Here is a 5,929-nt window from a genome sequence, read left to right on the forward strand (position 1 = left end):
CTACAGAAAATAATATTCAAATTCACTTTTCTGGGTAACCCAACTCAAATGCATATGTCTTCCATCACTCTCACGCATTAACAATTAATACAATTCAATAAAAAATTCACCCACTAATAAACAAGAAAAATAACATGGGGTTATCTTTAGATATGAAAAAGGAAAATTAAAACCAAAAAAAAAAAAACATAATAGCAACAACACCGAAAGTTCTCATATATGAAAAGGGTAAATCCAACCTAGTTACTAGAAATCCAAGCCAAATACTAGAAAGCCAAGCCAGTCAAGTCTCAAGTGCCACATCCATAAAGCAAAGGAAGAAAACCAAACCAGTAACGTCCCAAGTGGGACCTCCCTAAATCCAAGCTAGTTTTTTTATTATTATTTTTATTAAATTGAGAAAAACCAACCTACTAGAAAGAGATTCTTATGGTCAATTTCACATGCAAATAAACAAAAATCAAAACCCTACAATATTGCCTTCACGAACAGAAGAAGAAGGGAAAAAAAAAAACTATCTTTTGTCTAATCATTAAATAATGATCCACAATCAACCACCACTCTCACTTGAAAACCCAAGCCCATGGATCTACAAACAATCACACCCAGTCCTTTCATCTTTCAAGACACAAAATCTCCAACCTTAACGGAAATCTAACCATAGAAACAAGTTAAAGAGAAGGAACTCTCAGTCACAGATAAAATAAAATCAAATATAGAGAGAGGGAGGGAGCAGGAGGGAGAAGAATAGACCTGACGACGGAGAAGATTGGCGTCGGCGCGTTGGGATGGTTGGCGTAGGCTCGTCGGCGTCGGCTCTGGGCTAAGCTCGGCTCGTTGGCGGCTGGGTTGGCCAGCGGCTGTGGTTGGTGGTTGGTGGTTGGTGCAACGTGTGTGTGTGTGTGTGTGAGTGAGAGAGAGAGAGAAAGAGAAGGAGAAATAAAATTTATGAGTGATTTGGGGATTTAGGGTTACAATTTTTTACCCAAAAATAAAATTAAAAATAAAAGTAAATTAAAAACTTTGGCGCCCAAAACATTGAAAGGGCGCTTAATTTTTATCCTCAGTGACGAAACCTTATTTCGTCACCATAGACAATGGTACAGCCCACCAAATAAAAACACAATGGCGCCATTTTATTTCATGAGCTATAGTGATGAAAACCTTATTTCGTCACCAATACGAATATCTTTAGTGATGAATTACTAATTTCATCACCGTAGTAAAATATTTTATCAAAATTGGTGACGAATTTTTGTATTCGTCACCAAATGTTATCATTTCATGACGAATTTAATTTTCGTCACTAGATTTTGTCACTATAGTCCACTTTTGTTGTAGTGAATCTAATTCGTTTAGTAAAGATGTTAAATTAGTGTTCATATAATTAAATACTAATAAATTGATATAATACAGATCCAACATCCAATCAGGAATTGTCACCCAACATATAGAATTTTGTTCATGTAATGGAATGTTTTAATCAATGCCAACTATTTAATAGTCAAATTGTTGGACATTCCTGGGTCAAGATAAGACACGGGTTCAGACCTTGGGATTTGTTGAATGTGGGTCGGTTTTGAGTCTTTTGACTCCTTTTCCTTTATGATTTAAAAGCATGGCATGCATCATGTGGTATCCAAAGGTAGATAGAATATACAGTGTCAAGTCCACACTGTATATTCAAGCCCCATCTGAATTTTAGTGTCAAGTCGACAGTTTTATGAAATATTTAGATTTGTGAATTGTGTGGCGGTGATGATTATATCATTCATCATTCTATCATTTTCTCAGGAGTCACTATTAACCATAGAATTTCTAAAGTATAGTTGGTCATTTATATCTAATTGATTATACTTTTCTACTTAGCTAAGGAAATTTTAAGGGCTCTTAGGCTAAACTAAGATCAAAATTATGTCTTGAACCAAAATTCATGAATTATAAAACTCGATTATGTGTGTGGAAAGTATTTGGTATACTAGAATGCCCATCTGTTGGTATTTATTTTCAAAAAAATTTGTTTGTAAATCACTTTTTGAAAATAAATTATACACAATTTTACAACTGAAGAAAATAAATGGCATTTGAAATAAGTACAGATAATTAACCTCACTTCTTTAGAACATTAGCATTAGGTGGTACACCAAACATCAAAAAACTTTTCACATGAGATGTTCTAAATGCCAAAATATTTGGTATGGATGAACAAGACTGTTCTAAATTTAGAATGGTACAGACACAAATACTAAAATAAAAGTCGGTTTTTATTCTTTTTCTCTCTCCTTTTTATAACTTTCTTTCATCTCTCTCTTTCTTTTTTCTTCTTTCTTCTCTCTCTCTCTCTCTCATCTTTTTTCTTTCTTCTCAAACTGCCTCTCGTTTTCTTTCTTTTTTGTCTTTTCTTTCTTTATTTTCTTTTCTTCTTTCTCCTCTCTTTCTCTCTTTGGGTGTCCCATGATGAAGAAGGTGACTTGCGATCCACAATGGAGACCCACCATGATGACGACCCTTTTCTCCGTCTCTTTTAATCTCTATCTCTATTTTATTGGATGATTTGGGTTTTATTTATTTATTTATTTATTATTTGCTGTTTTTGAATTTGAAATTTGTAGGAGGATTCGAGCGGTTGTGGTTGTGGGTTTATGGTGGTAGTTGTGAGTTTGCTGTAGGTATTTGGCTGAATTTGATTGGGTTTGTTTTGAGTTATGTTTTGGGTTGTGGAGGTTGTGTGGTGGAGGATGCAGTGGTTGTGTAGAGGATGTGGTGGTGACCGCTGCACTGGTTGTGTTTTGTATTGGGTTATGTTATTAGTTAATATTATTTTAATGCGTTGTATTTCTTATTTTAATTATGAAATTAGAAAATAGAAGATGTGATGTAGGGTACATTGAAAAATAGTGTGCTAAAATTATAAAGTAGCTTTTTGATATGTTAAAATGACATATTTTGGCAACAACTAATGATAGTGCTCTTAGGAAGCAATAGCAAGCTAGAATTACAATTTCTTCTTCCATGTTTTTTCCTCGTGCAAAAGACAATAAGAACACAATGGTTGAATTTGGGGAGGGAAAACTTGTTTGCTTGATTTTGGAGTCCATAGGCTTAATTGGTTTAAGCCATGGACAAAGCACTATTTTTTTGGAGTTTTTAAAATTATTTTGAAAAATGAAAATTTGATTTACTGCAAGGTTTTGTAAAAGGGAATTTCAAGAAAATATTTTATTTACTTCTTTTTTGAGTTTTTGAGAATCATTTTTTTTTATTCAAGAATTTTTTTGTGGACTTTTAAAAGATTTTTTTTTTATTTTTTTTTATAGAAATATATGGATATTTTAGAGAATATATTTTGAAAATGATGGTAAATTCCTATAGAATTCGAAAAACAATGAAAATGAAATCCCGAGTTGTTCCTTATGGTTTGGCTCTACCACAAGAAATTATTCAGTCCTCATAGAGGACCATATCAGCAATGCCCAGTGGTACTTCAAGCTAATAACATTGTGCCATGGGTTATAATTTATTGAGTGAGACCCTAGTCACCAAAATAGTCATAAAAATAACATAAAATAAAAAAAGAAAAAGAAAAATCCCTCCTGTCTACCTTCATCATCCATGGCTCCCTACCACCTGGCTCCACCATCACCACCATCCCTATATATGGTGTTGGCAGTGATGGTGCTCCGCCCTAATAAACTTGAAGCAATTTCGCACTCATCTTCATTTTTTAAGTTTAATTGCTAAGATATGAAAAGGAGGAGAGAATTTCAATATAAACCCTAATGTTGTGAAGAGAGGAGTTGTCCATTGCACTCAACATGTTCAAGGATCTAATTATTGTCCAATAAATATCTTTCTTGATTTAATTCCAGGAATGAGAATATTTATTTAAGTTTGATAGGCCAAGAATGTATTCACCCCTTGTGATGAATTAACCAATTAATTAGCCAAGTTGATTAATTAATTCAATTAGCATTCAATACGCATGGTAGCACAAACAAATTACCAACTAAGTTAATATGCAGTGGAAAATAAAGTTGAAATGGTGATTTGTTTATGAATGGGAAAAACCTCCAAGGTAAAAACCCTACCGGATGATTTTAAGTTCACCACTCTCGAGAATCCACTATTATCACAACAAGCGATTACAAGTAAAGGAACCCCGATACCTTATACCAACTTACAGTTGAACCCTTATCCCAATACACAACTGGACTTGTTCTGTAGTGAGAATCTCTCCTTTTTAATGCACGGCTCCCAGTACGTGACTAACCAATCTATACACGGATCCAAGTATGTGACTAACCACCAACTTAAGAAGGATATTGGATGCAAAGTTCTTCAGTTCATCAACACGATGAAAATCACGAAGCTCCTTGGTTACAAAACCCTACAGCGTACAAATGCAGCAACTTCTTTAAGAGAAAGATGAACTAGGGCATATGTCTCCAGTCACAATATGCTTGTGAAAAACCTTTGCATCAAGTTGCACTTACTTATATCAGCTGTGACAACTCTTAAAATAATCTTTATATATGTTTGGGGTTGTGAGAAAAGAAAGTCTAAACAAATATACACGAATTTGTGTGAAATTAGATCTGGAAAATTAATTTTCATAAATCTCGATAGATAGGTTATCTATCGAGCAGCTGTCGAGCATTGGCTGAAGATCCCTTTTAAACCTCGGTAGATGCTATCTGTCGAGCTAGTTGTTGAGTTTTAAAATCCAGCACTTCTTCACTTGTTTCTTGGATAGATTTGCATGGCCTTAATACTTGGACTTGAACTCTTGTTCCTTGAAATATTAAACACATCTTAGATCTACCCATGTACAAGTAAAGTGCGTTTTGTCATAGGATTAGCCAATTCTAAATAACATATGTTCCTAACATGATTCACATATGTCCTAACATTCTCCCTTTTTGGCAATCCATGACAAAACCACAGCAAACAAATAAACATATGAGAGAAGTTATAAATCACTCAACTCATACTCACTTGTTGAATACAATAAAATCTAATCCTAACACAAACTCTTGAAAAACTTTGCAAGAAGAGAATTTATGGCAAGAAAGACTTTGACAACTTGTATTTCTGTAACACTTTAAACAAAACTCATTACGACATTTTAGTGTGAAGAGAAATAATATAACAGATTGCATACAATAAATAAGAAACATGTGCATAAAGAGATAAAAGAAACAGCACATGAAGAGATAGGTGAAACTGTAATAACAACCTCAATGTATATTTCAAAATGAGTACAAGGATTGCTATCACAAAATAAGAACAATGTATCTAAAAAGAAGATAAAAGAAAAGATACAAAAAGTCCTCATTACATCCCTAAAAAAGAAAACACTCCCCCTAACAAAAGTATCTCCTATACTATATCTCCTATACTAACTCTCCCCCTATGAACATGACTACTCTCATACCCAAAACTACTCCCAATTTTGGTCACAAATGACAAAAGGCAAGTAATTCAAGCAGTCATCTTGTCGTCACCGAAAGAGCTAACATCCTCATCCTCATCATCATCATCATCATCATCATCGTCAGAGTCACCATCATCTTCTTCATCCTTAGATGCCTTTAGAAAAGGAGAGGGAGAAGCCACGAAGCCACCAAGGCGAGCCTACCTTCATGCAATACGACTGACACGGGTGTTCACTTGACATAACTCATCACTGAGTGTATTAAGGCGAGCATCCATGTGCTGAAGCTACGCCATGACCACTTCTAGGGTCACACCACCTGCAGAAGAAGAAGGAGCGGATGTGGATGGAGTAGAAGAAGCCGGAGAAGTCGCCGTCACGGTTCATGGCTACTTCAGTCAAAGCTAGGCCTCGCTCCATCTAACGGTCACGGCATCTATGGCACACATAATGGAGAAGTGTGAAGACTCAGGATAGGAGACAAACGCATGGCAG

Source organism: Quercus lobata, chromosome 2 (assembly GCF_001633185.2).
Source record: "Quercus lobata isolate SW786 chromosome 2, ValleyOak3.0 Primary Assembly, whole genome shotgun sequence".
NCBI classification, from domain to species: Eukaryota; Viridiplantae; Streptophyta; class Magnoliopsida; order Fagales; family Fagaceae; genus Quercus; species Quercus lobata.